Consider the following 13,297-nt stretch of genomic DNA (forward strand, 5'->3'; position numbering starts at 1 on the left):
TAGCTTGATTGCAAAGGAAAAACTATTTTACAAAAGGAAGCATTACATATACCTCATAATTTTATATTTCTGAGAATAAGGTAGGTACTGCAATTACTAAGATTCCTTCTTTCATCTTCGAAATAGTTCATAGTGTGGTTCTTAGAAATTAATCAGCGTTTCTTTTGCTTTCAAAGGAAGATAGAAGTGGAACTAAAACAAAAATGTAAACGGGAATCTTTTAACTTTTATTTTCTAGGAATCAAAGCAAAGTAGGCAAAGGATGCTTAACTTAACAAAACCTCTTCTGGTTGCATATCAATCTACAAGTTGGAAAGATTCTGAAAGTTTAAGTTGACTATTGTGCAACGAAATATCCTAGTTCAGTTAATTTGAAGATTACATTTCGCATTGCTGGAAAAAAGTATAGGAATGTAATTTTCTCATAGAAGTGTGGTTTTAGCTGTAAGACAATAATTCAAGGGACATAATGTTATGAATACAAAGAAAAATTAATAAATTGTATGAAATTTTTATTCGAATTGATAAATCAATGCAAAGAACGAACTGTTCTTAAAAATTAGTTCATATAATTTTTTTACGACTGCGCTTTTCATGGTCCATATCAGAAGTCCAACTTTGACGTCACTTATTTTTGCGAACACTTTGTGGCGGAATCAAAAAATGGATTGCTAATTTGTTGCGCAATCCAAAAATTTGTAGCTCGCATAGTTTTTTTAATTATTGAATTTTTCGCAAAAATAAGTCTGAAGTTGATTAAAAACCTCCAAATTTGTAGCTTCCGGAAGTGCATTTTTTAAACTTAAAATTGAGATATAAAATGACTGAGAGGAGCTACAAAATTAATTTTTGCACAACAAATTTGTTTTTGCAAAGCTACAATTTCTAGAAAACAAAATCTTGAATATTTTAAAACCGTTTTGAGCTAAAAAATTGGGATTCAAAAACTGTTGAGGATTCAAAAACTAAGTTTGTGGAGTTGAAAAGCATTTAAAAAGCTACAAAATTTGGAGGTCAACTAAACTCATTGTTTTTTAATCATTTCCACTAACTTTTAGCGAAAAATTCAATAATTCAAAAAATTATGGGAGCTACAAATTTTTGGTTTGCGCAACAAATTAGCATTCAATTAACTACAATTAATGAGATTAATTTTTTTTTTTTTTCATTCCGCCAAAGTAAGGGACGTCCAATTTGGAGGTACATAGTTTTCAAAGCTTATTGACTTATGTTTATCTTGCTAACAACTCGTATGCCTTTAAGGTGAAATGTAGGTACAGTTTCTAATCGGAGTAGACGGTTTACTATATAAATAATATCAGGACCAGTTCAACGGTTCCACAACGGTTATCAATAAAAAAAAAAACAGCAACTCTTTCTCTAACTCATTAAAGCAATTCTAATGCAACTTTGACTATCTCCATGTTTGACTTTTACACATGGCAGATTTGAAGCGTGAACGTGAAATACAACACTGGCATACACCACGCGCATAAAAATACACCCTCTATTTTCGTCGTTGTTTGCTTGAAGTAATCGATTGCAGTTATTTATAAAAGGTCGTTGACGAAAAAAGAAAAAAATGTGGGTAATAAGACGGAGCCTTGTGGAATGCCATTTCGTTTATATCTGATTTGTACTTGTATTGAGCGGTTCGAAATATAGTTTCTAATCAAAAATCGTTGACACTTTCTCAAGAGCTGAACCGTACCTGGCATGTTCATTCATGAACATTCTTTGGACTGAATTTTAATATGCTCTGGTATCCATACTAGAGTGATTTTCATTAATTGAGTGCTGTCCGAACTAATGTTTTTAATTCTCTTATAACAAAGTCAACTCACAACAGTAGATTGGACCGGAATTTTTGTTGTTTCTCGAATTTTTTCTTCAGATTTTCCATAGCTTTTATGATACTCTAGCTAGCATTTAATTGGTTTTCTGTATAAACTTAATCCTAATAAGAAATAATTTCCATTTGCAGTTGCATAGTGTCCTAAATTTCCGCACAATAAACTTTTACAAAATTGGAAATTGTATGGTATTTAAACGCTGTCATTGGATTGAAAAATTATTTGTTATAATTTTTACTGTACATTTTAAAGCTTATAAGTGAGAAAAAAAAACGGTGTCACGAATTCGTCGTTCAATTTAAATCGTTCTATATTCCAAAGAATTCTGAATTCTTTCTTTGGTGCGAAACGAAGATTCTTGAAGAACCTAGATGCTTTACCATTCTGACCTTGCCATCAATTGTATGTTTGGCATAAAACATTTAAAATTTTTATATCCTGTTTTGCTTTCAGAAAATGTCTTCTTCGGTATTAATTTCTCCGTATGAAAGAACAAGAAGCGGTAAGAAATTTGACATTCATGATTTCTTATCATCGAGAACAGACCATAATAAACTTTGAAAAAACTGTAATCTGGTTTCTGAGTCAATAATATCATTGCTTTCCATGCTAAATATCATACGAACGCGTTCAAATAAATTTTTCAACAATTTTTAATAATTATGTTAGTTGGAATTTTAACATTTGTCAGTTTTCTATATGGATACGAATTTCGCTTTTATTACATTTTTTTAAAACAGTTTATAAAAATGCGTTTTTACAAAACTCTTTAAATTCCTGTTTTGAAATATTTTGAAATTTTTAATCTTCAAGCTGTATAATGCAATTTCATACCATTTATCATGCTTTGCTATTTCTTCTTTCATCTCAAGTAATTCATGAGTCTTTCAAACTGTTTTAAGGTACAATTTACTGGCAGAAAAAAAATTAATTTTTCCATTGTAAAGAAATTTTCAGACCACTGTACGTGTGATTTTTCATTCATTAGTATAATGCAACACAGATATTTAATTTTGAGAAAAAGTTAAAAATTGATTAAGTCCAAAAAGTGGGTCAAAAGAATTTTCATTAAGAAAAAAATTACTGTCCTCTTTCCATAAAGCTTGTTCTGAGACACCCTTTGCACGCACTTTTGCTGCTGCTCTGACATATTTACGATTAATTTTAAAGTGCGCGTTAAGTTGAGCTAACTCAAAGTCAAAATTAACTATTTATATATGAACCAACAACAACAAACTGCCAATTTGCATATTATATTCATGAATGACAAAAAAAAAAAAAATACTCCGAGGGGGAAAATAAGTCACGAAGGTTTTTTGAACAAAAAAAAAAAGAACATTTCACAATAGCAAGCAACACAAAAATGACGCACGCTCATAAAGTCTACACTATAACTTTGGTCTATTGTAGAAATAGCTATTTAGTAAGAGATTGCATTGTTCTAGTTCATAAATCAAACAAAACAAAGGAAATTAACGGTTGGTAATTGAAGTTTTTATAGAAAAAATCAGTCTACATGGCCTTTAAAAAAAATACATAAAAACAAACAAAGCTTAACAGCTCATTAAGTTTAGAAGAAAAGAAAAAAAAAAGTTAAACAAGCTAAAGTTTAGTTTTGTTTTTTTTTTTCCAAGAATTCTCTGCTAAGGCCCAAAGAATAGCGTTGGTTATCCACTTCATTTTCAGATAAATTACCTGTCATCATGACATGGATATAAGAAGGATATTGGATACCTATAGGCAGCTAGATATGAACCCTATTCAAGGGTTAAGTAGATATAGAATCTAGAATGATATCAAATGCCTGCAATCGTGAATATTTTACAAGGTTCTATGACCTATTTGCAGTCAGTCGGTAAAGTGTGGTGAAAGTTGTGTGCGCTTTTCAATTAGGATGATTGGCAGTTTTAATGGATTTTACAGTCTATAATATTTCTATAACTTTTCCTTCTGCTCTTGTATTATGAGAGATGACTTATCTTTACTATGAACTGAATCAACTTTGATTTTCCTAACTTATTAATGGTGAGTTAAAGCGAACAAAAAAAAAACGAGACCTTTATTTATTCATAATTATAAGATTGCAAATAAAGGAAAAGAAAAAAAAAAAAACAAAAAAGTAGAAAAAAAAAATAAATAAACAAATAGACAAACAAACTTGAAAAAAAAAAAATGAAATATCTATGTCAGATTGTCTTGTGTGCATTTTGTTTACTAAAAAATTATGTCATGGTTATACTTTTTAGTTTGAAGAAAATGTGGAAAGAAGAGGATTTTGAGAGAAACTATAGTCTATTTTTATTTTTATGTAAGTAGTCGAAAATGATTCTCTACCTTCATTTCTATTTTACTTTGATGGAATAGAAGAATAAATTTTTATGCAATTCTTAGTAAAAATGTCAATAAAAAGAATTCAATTTATTTTCTAAAAAAAAAAAATAGAAAAGAAGTTAAATGTCTAACAGGAGAATCTTAAAAATAAAGAACTTTTTAAAAAAGAAATAACGAAATTCTTAAACTACTTCTGAAAAATGTAAGAAATTTGTTGAGTAGTCAAAGCGTAAAGTTAATTTTCATAATGCATTCTATACATTTTTTTTAAGGTGTTAATGTCTTTGTCTTGTATTTAGCATCAAAATTTTTTATCACTAAGGACTTTCAAAGTATTTGAATCTTACTGGAAATGAAAAGAAAATTGTATTTTTTCGAATATCTCAAAAGAGCAGTTTTTTATACCGAATTTGAAATAAGGGAACCTTTTCAGACAAAAAATAGTCTTGGAAAACAAATAGTTTAAAGATTACACAGGAATAAATATTTCAAACTGCTAGATTTTAAGAGAATGAATTTTAAATTAACGACTCCTCATTCGTAAAAATAAACAAATTAAATTCCTCGACAGAAAAATTAAAACACTATTAAACTGATCAATGTAATCTTATCTGAACAAAACTTTTCTTGGGCGCCCCACTAAAAGGAACATAGGTTGACAAAGTTAATGCTTCCTCGATTCAATCCCAAAAATAGTTGTCTTTGATCATTTTTACCGACTTCCAAAAAGGAGGAGGTATTCAATTTTTTTTTTTTTTGTGTGTTTGTTAACTCATAACTTTGGACTGAGTGAACCAATTTTGATAATTCTTTTTGTATTGGAAAGCTGGTGGCTGCAATGTGGTCCCATTTTAATTTCGTTTAGTTTTTACAATAAGAACTATTAGAAAACTATAAAACACAGTTTTGATCCATGGAAGTCAGTTTTGTTTTTTGATAAAAATGATTAGGTATAAGGTAAAATTTCCATTATAATGGTTTTCAGAGCCAATGAGATCGAAATAAAATTCTCATACTTGAGAATTCCAAAAAATCTATTGCAACATTCCCGTATTTTTTTCTACATGCCTTTTGAGATGTTAATTTTCTTACAACAACCTTTTTGTTTTGTTTTATAAATTTCTAAGTTGATCAAAGCTTCTCATAACAATATTGGAAACAGTATGTAGTCCTGTGTGATGGTCAAACTCATGTGACAAAATACCTATATGGGAAGAGGAGAAAAAATTCTTAGCCATCATCTTGAACTTTTAAAGGTTCACCCTTTTACGTGCTTGGTTCTTCTTGAGCTTGTCGCATTAAAATTGTTTTATTTTTTATTTTTTAACTAAATATTCGATTCTGACACAACAACAACAAAATTATTAGCAAGTTACTCAAATATGATATGCAAACAAAGCATTAATCTGCATTTTTGAATGTCAGTTCAAAATAGTTACCATATAAAAATGAAATTCGCAAGTCCAAACGAAATTGCAATCGTAATTTGCATTCGAATTCTAAAATTTTGGTTTAATGAACTAACGAAATTTGAAGATGAGTTACGTTTTTTAATCACACTTGTCTGCAAGGAAATCCTCCTTTAAATAAAACTTTTTCGTATGTTGATTCCGAATCCGAAGTCAGAATTGATCTAGCACGTCACGTTTTTTAGATATTCCCGTTAGAAAATCTCAAAAACCCATTTTTTTTTGCTGTTTTCGAAGAAATATTTTGTCATAATGTAATATTTTTCAATTAAAATTGTTACGGTTTATGAAAGAACTTATTTTTTTCTTTCAAATTCAGTTTCAATCTTCTCAATATCTCTTTTCTTCTCCGAGATATCTTAATTTAAGTAAGTTTAGTAGGTTTGGCATGTCTTATCATAAAAAAACTAATCTCTAAAAATTAATATATCTTTCTCCCTAGAACAAAAATATACTTTTCTAATGGACTTTAGTATGTTGATTTTGAATCCGAACTCAAAAAATTTCGCTTTAATGCGAATATCTCAAAATTCTCCCATGATAGAATTTTTTTGACTTCGGATTCTAACTCAGCACATCAAAAACTATAAGAAAAGTATACTTTTGTTTCTAGGAGAAACAAATCTAAAGCTTTACAAGGCAGTTTATCGAATGGTTTATTACAAATAAGATATTTCTAAATAGATAAATAGCACATAAAATTACAAAACACGTACCTAAACATTTTGTTTAATGTATTTTATTATGGTTTTCTTTACATATTTGACTTCTTAAATATAATGGGCGTTGATATTTTACATTTTCTTTAATTAAGGTGTTTTTGTTCATCTACTAAAAAGTGAAGGATTTCGGTATTTCTGCTTTTTTTGTAAATCAGTATTTTAAAATATGAGTAAACATTAATGTAAAAGGATATATTTGGTGTCAATCGATAGGCCATATTACGAGCTCAATGCTACAAATAGTTTTAATTTTGCACGAGTTCAAATGAATCTAAAAGGTTGATTTTTTAGAAACTACCCACATTTTTCAAAAAATTATTTGAAGGAGAAAAAAAAAATTAAATTTTGCAGACCAGTGTCATTTAAAAAAAAATTACTTTTCTTTGAGATCTATCTGCCAAGCATTGAAGTAATCAAAATGAAATATGAAAGATCAATATCCGTTTGAAAAATGGAGGTTCTTATCTCATTCATTAAATAGAGTTATCCTATTTATCACCAAACAAAGATTGTCACTTTTCATATGACTTAGTTCTTTTCTTTTTAAACTGATAAAGTGATCACACGCCAAAAATACACAAAAAGCTACACAGTTATATTTAATTAAAGTTCAAAAATACCAACAAAGACAACAAAGACTTTTTTTATAAAACTGTCTTGACTTTTTAGCCGACTTCTTTCAATTACCAACAACAACAACAAATCTCCACCTCCAGATCAACCCTATTTCATACCATGAGTCTCAAAAAGCTACACATATAATACACCAAAAAAAAAAGAACTGAAAATCCATTTTATATTGAATTGAAAAAGTTATTATAGCCTTGGACATTTGGGCCAATATCTATATATCATAGCAACTGCTTTTATTATAGGTTCGTCATCTTTTCATTGTTACTGTCTTCAAAAAAAAAATACTCATACAACACAGCGTAAAAAAATAAATAAAGAAGAAGAAGCAAAACTCAAACTCACACAAAGTTTGTCTTCTTTTTTTTTTAAATGAAATCCTCTACTAAAAGAAAAAAATGTGTCTTCGTTCACATTCGTGACCTATCAATGTCAAAACTCCTTTCAATCAAAAGAATATAATTTTTTGTCTCATCCCATCCCCCCTATTTTTCATCGATTCAAAAAAAAGACAGAAAAAATTCCAATGTATACCCCGAATTGATGATTATGTAGGGTACCCTACATATGAAAACAAGGAATTTGAACATACACAAACTATATCTATTTACAAGAAAGTTATAGACAAAAAAAAAAACAGATAATACAAGTTGAGTAACACAAAACACTTTGCTGCTGACAAAATTTTAATAAAAAAAAAAAAAAAAAGTAGTAGAAACTACCCCAACACCCCAAAAAAAAAAAAACCCCCTTAAGAAACAAAAGAGGAAAAGTGCAAACCAATGTAACGGGAAAGAAAACCTTAAGCTATATCAATTCCGGAAAAGAAGAAAATGGATAACCGGTCAAGGTTGAGTTTTTTCTTCAGCTTCAGCTTCGTTGTCGTCTTCGTCTTGAGTGATGAATCTTCGTCTTCTTTTGCAATTTCAATTGAAAGCATTTTGTTTGTCTTAGTTCTTTTCTTTTTTTTTTTGTATTTTTTGTGTGTCAAATCAGCGAAGTAAAATTTACAATTTGGGTCGCACGGTAATGCTCAAAGATAAAGATATACAAAAAAATGCATTAAGTAAATTTTGTCAAAAAAAATATTTCAAGGCTTTGCTTTGGTAGTAATTTGATGCATTACGAGTTTTGGTTTTAGGGAATACTACCTAGTGATGGGACATGGGAACTATCGAATGATTTAAACTATCGATAGTTAGTAACTGAATAATTTGAACTATCGAATAGTTCATTCATTCATGCGTTATATCATTCAAATAAAAACTATCGAATAAAAAAACTGGAATGAAACAAACTATCGTAAAAAAACTATTCGAATGAGAAATCTATCGTCTAAAAAAACTATTCGAATGAAAAAACTATCGAATAAAAAACTATCGAATAAATAGACTATCGTATAAAAAATCTACTCGAATGAGCAAACTATCGAATAAAAAAAACTATTCGAATGAAAAAACTATCGAATAAAAAAAAAATATTCCAATAAAAAAACTATTCGAATGAAAATAGTAACTAAATGAATATTTTACAATTATCGAAATAGTTTGTTAGTTTTTATTCGATAGTTCCCATCACTAAAACTACCTCATAAAAAAGGATTCTATCAGGGCAGTCCTTGATTATTCAGTATTCACCTTTCCTACTTTAGTCTTAATTTTAAACACAAAAACTAATTTGATAATTGCAAAAAACATATTTAAAGCTTTAATCTGTTAAAAGAGCAACAATGTACATTAATTAAACTTATAACAAGTTTTGTATACACATAATATTTAATTATTATTATTATAAAACTTCAGACTTATTTTACCATAGCCTTTTTTTGACCTCTTTTTAAGTAATTTACCGGACTTGAGCGAGCATAGCGTGTTATTTGTACATTCCAGAGAGCTTTCAAGTAATATATAATCCATTGTTATAGAAAAGGAACAGAAAAAAAACACCTCGAAAGCCTACAATTAAATTTCAATTTAAAAAAAAAAACTACAAAAAAAAAAAAACTAATTCAAATTGCGTGTACAGTCATTAATTCAACAATAAATGGTTAGAAAATTTATATATATATAAATAAAGAAGAAGAATGTAAAAAAAAAAAATGTTAACAATGCAATTAAGGTCACCTCATTGTTAATACGCCTCTTTCTCTATCTATCTATCTTTCTACCATCTTAGGTTAGTTTAGGTTTTTATATATATGTGACATCCGTTCGTTAACTACGAATGACGACAATGACGAAGGGTTGGGACGACATCTAGAAAACACGTAATAGAAAAATGTAATTTCTAAAATGCATTAAAGAAGAAGGCATTTACCCAAACTTGGATGTATACAATTTATATGGTGATAATAGGTACCTACAATATAGGGACATGACATTCAAATTACTTTACCTTAAGAAATGCGCAACCAATTCACGTTTTTTTTTTCCTTCGATGGTTTTCTTTTTTTTCTTTTTTAACTTATTTAGTTTTTCAGGGTATTGTGTTGATTTCGTGGAGTGAAAACAAAATGTATCTAATAAAAATGATGGCAAGAAAAGCTTACAGGATGTGGTTTTTGAAGGTTCATCATTTGCATAGATTTTTTTGAGGACGAATACAATTTTTTCCAAGAACTAGTTTCATGTCATAGCAATGCCTTATGAATGAAAATATCTTGGAATCGACTGTTTGGGCTCATTTCAGACGGAAATTTTCACGTACACTGAGGGAAAAAACGCAACGTAAAATCTAATATGTTCAACGTTGATTTAATGTTGAAAAAACTATCAAGAAACATCTTTAAATTAAAATTGAAACAACGTAAGATTTTTTTTTATTTTTTTTGGACTTCAGCTTTTGTTGCATTTTATCACACTAATTTTCAACAGTGAGATAGCACGTCGTTGGTAAAGCATTCGCCTAGTGACCCAAGAGTTGTAGGTTCGATCCCTAGCGGATGCCAATTTTTTCTTTTTTTTTTATAAATTGATGCTTTTTTCAAAGTTGAAATAACTTTGATTCAAAGATGTTTTATAACGGCAAACAACTTTAAACTAACTATTTTCTACTTTGATTTAAAAATAATTCCGAAAAATAGTTGAATCAACGTGGTTTTCGTTGATTATAAGTTGTTTTTTCCCTCAGTGTATTCTTATTCTCAGAACTTAACAGACCATTTGTCTCTCTTGAAACAAACTAGACCTTAGTTTGTTCATTAACTACAAATTTGTGTCTACTGGGACAGTAATAACACTGAGGGAAAAAATAAATTGAAGTTAAAACGTCGTTGTTTCAAAGATGCACTACTTTGATTTATGTGACTTTAAGATACGAAACCATAAAAAATTAACATTTTTCCACGTTGATTTTAAAATGTTCATCTTCAACGCAAAATCATTCCGAATAATAGAGTTAAATCAATGTGGTTTTTATTGATTTTACGTTGTTTAATGGTGGCTTTTCCCTCAGTGAACGATACACAAAAATGATTTTAAAAGTTTCCTCCATTGATCCAGAATTTTGGATAAAAAGCTTAAACTTTTGTATTCTTTAACTTTACATTGCCATACAAATATTGCTTTTACTGAATGTTTTGATAGTTTGATCATTGGTTTTAAGTTCACAGTGGAAGTTGGCATTTTGTAAGACTTCATTAAAGGCCCTTTCATTTAGCTGAGGATATCATACCAAATGTCAAATATTGGATTAAATATAATTTATAATAATAGTGGTCCTAGTATGCTTCCTTGTGGAACACCAGATGGGTAAACGATTTAGATGGATACAATGTTCACTAATAAACTATTAAAGACAATCTTAATCAAAGCAAACTCTTCGCACAGAATTTTCGTATTAAAAAACTGGAAAATAAATTTAAGTCAGAAATAATAAAATTTCAAAATTTCTAAATCCATTTGACTTTGGGCCTCATACAACAAGCTTCTTAAATCAGCTCTATCCTTTTCAAGCTGTCTACTTGACAGCAACTTCAAGCTTTTCTTAACAACCATGTTTTCTCCGTAAGTAAAAAAAAAAAAAAAACATTTAATATTTCGTGCTTTTAATGACTAAAAACTATTTTGAATTTACTCTGAACAGAGCCATAAAATTGTGGTGCTGACATTTTTGGGTAAGTTGTTTTCTTTGACAACGCCTAAGTTGACCGAAAATTCTGTACTTTCTTTCAATCTTAAAAAAAAGGCGTTCTCCTTATTTTTAGTGAGACAAGGTATTGGTATTAAATTTTGACATTTGAGTGATTACGACTAGGTTAATACTAGGTTTGTCAATTTTATTTAATATCAATTCTTTCCCTTATTGGAAAACACTGATGTGTTAGATCTTTATTTAGGATCTGTAGGATATTTATTTCAATTTTTAAGAAGCACCTTTACTTCCAAGCCACTAGTTTTTCGTGCGGAGACTATAATCAAAATATCAGCAAATAACTATCAGTTAACCAGACTTAGTTTGCCCCTAAAAAACTTAAAACTTAGCTTGAGAGGCTCAGTGTTCCTTATTTCTTTGTGATACGTAACACTGTAGCACTTATTGGTTGAGGGAGTCAAGTCCGATTAGAAGAAACGCACACGGTTACTAATAAGAGTCTAATAAGAGTATTAGTTGATAGCTTTGTATTCAAACTTATTTTCAAGAACGCTGAACCAATTTTTTTTTTTTTTAATGGTACTGGCCAAATTAGTTTTAAATTGAATAAGAGCGCTTACAATGCTCTTAAAATGCACACTTTGTGCATGGAAGAGTTTTTAAAAATTTTAAAAACATATAATTTCTTCTTTTTGTCTCAAACCAACAAGACTTCGTGAGTAAAAGTTATCATTTCAATTGTCAAAAGTCAAACTCTTTCTTAAATTGCTTGGAAAATGTTAAAGAAGTTTATTAGAAGTTCTTGCTTCGTATGCAGTATATTTGAGTCAAGACCTCTTCAAAACACATAGGTACCTAATAATATTAGAGGTAAGCAAATTTATGACTTAAACAATGAATCATTTTCGAAGAAAGCCTTATAGAAGCATAATAAAAGCTAATCCATATGATTTCAATTTTATTTTGATTAATTAAACTGGTGTATTAAATGAGTTATCTGTAAAAAGCCACTTGAAGAAGACAAAAGAAATTGATTCAAATCCGGAAAATCCGTTTGACAATTTTTGAATGAGTATCTCTTATCTTCTGTAAAAATAAATCTAATGACGAAATGCAAAGGCTGGCGTTATTTAAATTTTCTATCATATTTATCTTTGTTTAAAAAAAAAGGTCCACGTGATAAGTTTTAAAGTTAGCACTATTGACTTTCCGTTTGCCAATATTTTTATATAAACTAATTAGGTTACTAAGTTCTTTGTTCGACTTATTTACACTTCAGTCTAACATACTTTTTTCTTCAATCGTGTCAGATATTTTTAATTGTATTTTAACATTGACATAGCTCTTTTTTTCTTTGAAAGTTATAAGTGCAAAAGTTGTTTCAACTTGTTTTATAACAATTTATGTCAAGATCAAAAAAATATTGTATGTATTTTAACATCAAACGCATTCAACCTTAAAATAAACTTTCAAGATAAGTTTCAAGTTTCTTCAAAACTTTATTGGCTTTTTTAATAGCTTCTGCTTGTTTGTATAAAAAAAAGAGTAAGGAATTGTCTTATATTCCAATTTAAAACTACATATCGAATCCATTAGCCCAAAAATCCCTTGTGTCAAATAAATAAATTCCAATTTTCTCCCATCTCCGAATACATTTTAAAGTTCTATCCTTCGACACATTTTAAGGTTCTATCCAGCATGAATTAAAATCCATATTAAAATTATGCAATTCACATCCAAAAACCAAGCTCCAATTGTGTGCAAAAACTATTTCATGGATTTCCCTTGAATTACTTCTTATTTACATAAAAACAAAAAAAAAAAACAGATGAACAGAAAAAAAAAAATTCAGAAGGTATCATTAATCCTCATTAAATCTCATCAACCAACACCACACCAATGCACCCCCAAAGGCAAGGACATATCATGCATGAGATACAAATATATTCTCAGAGATTGTGTCCTCAGTTCTATATTAGCCCACAGGGTATTTAAATGTCCTCTTTCTTATTCCGTATTTTTTACTTGTATTTTTCGTTCATTTTGGTTTCATTTTGTCTGTGTTCTTCGTGTAACCAAATCTAAGCATATATTTTGATATCAAGGATAATCTCTGCTGCTATATCCCTCAAATCAAAAAAAAAAAAAATAAAAACTAGAACTAGGGAACATATTTTTATAAAGAAAAAAGATAAATAAA

The 13,297-nt window shown here is 28.9% G+C and overlaps 1 protein-coding gene across 8 annotated transcripts in view; it reads left to right on the plus strand.

Moving 5' to 3' along the window:
* LOC129907885 (trichohyalin) overlaps window positions 1-13,297 on the plus strand; it is a 121,248-nt gene that overhangs the window by 23,574 nt on the left and 84,377 nt on the right. The window lies entirely within an intron of this gene.

Source organism: Episyrphus balteatus, chromosome 1 (genome assembly GCF_945859705.1).
Source record: "Episyrphus balteatus chromosome 1, idEpiBalt1.1, whole genome shotgun sequence".
Taxonomy (NCBI): domain Eukaryota; kingdom Metazoa; phylum Arthropoda; class Insecta; order Diptera; family Syrphidae; genus Episyrphus; species Episyrphus balteatus.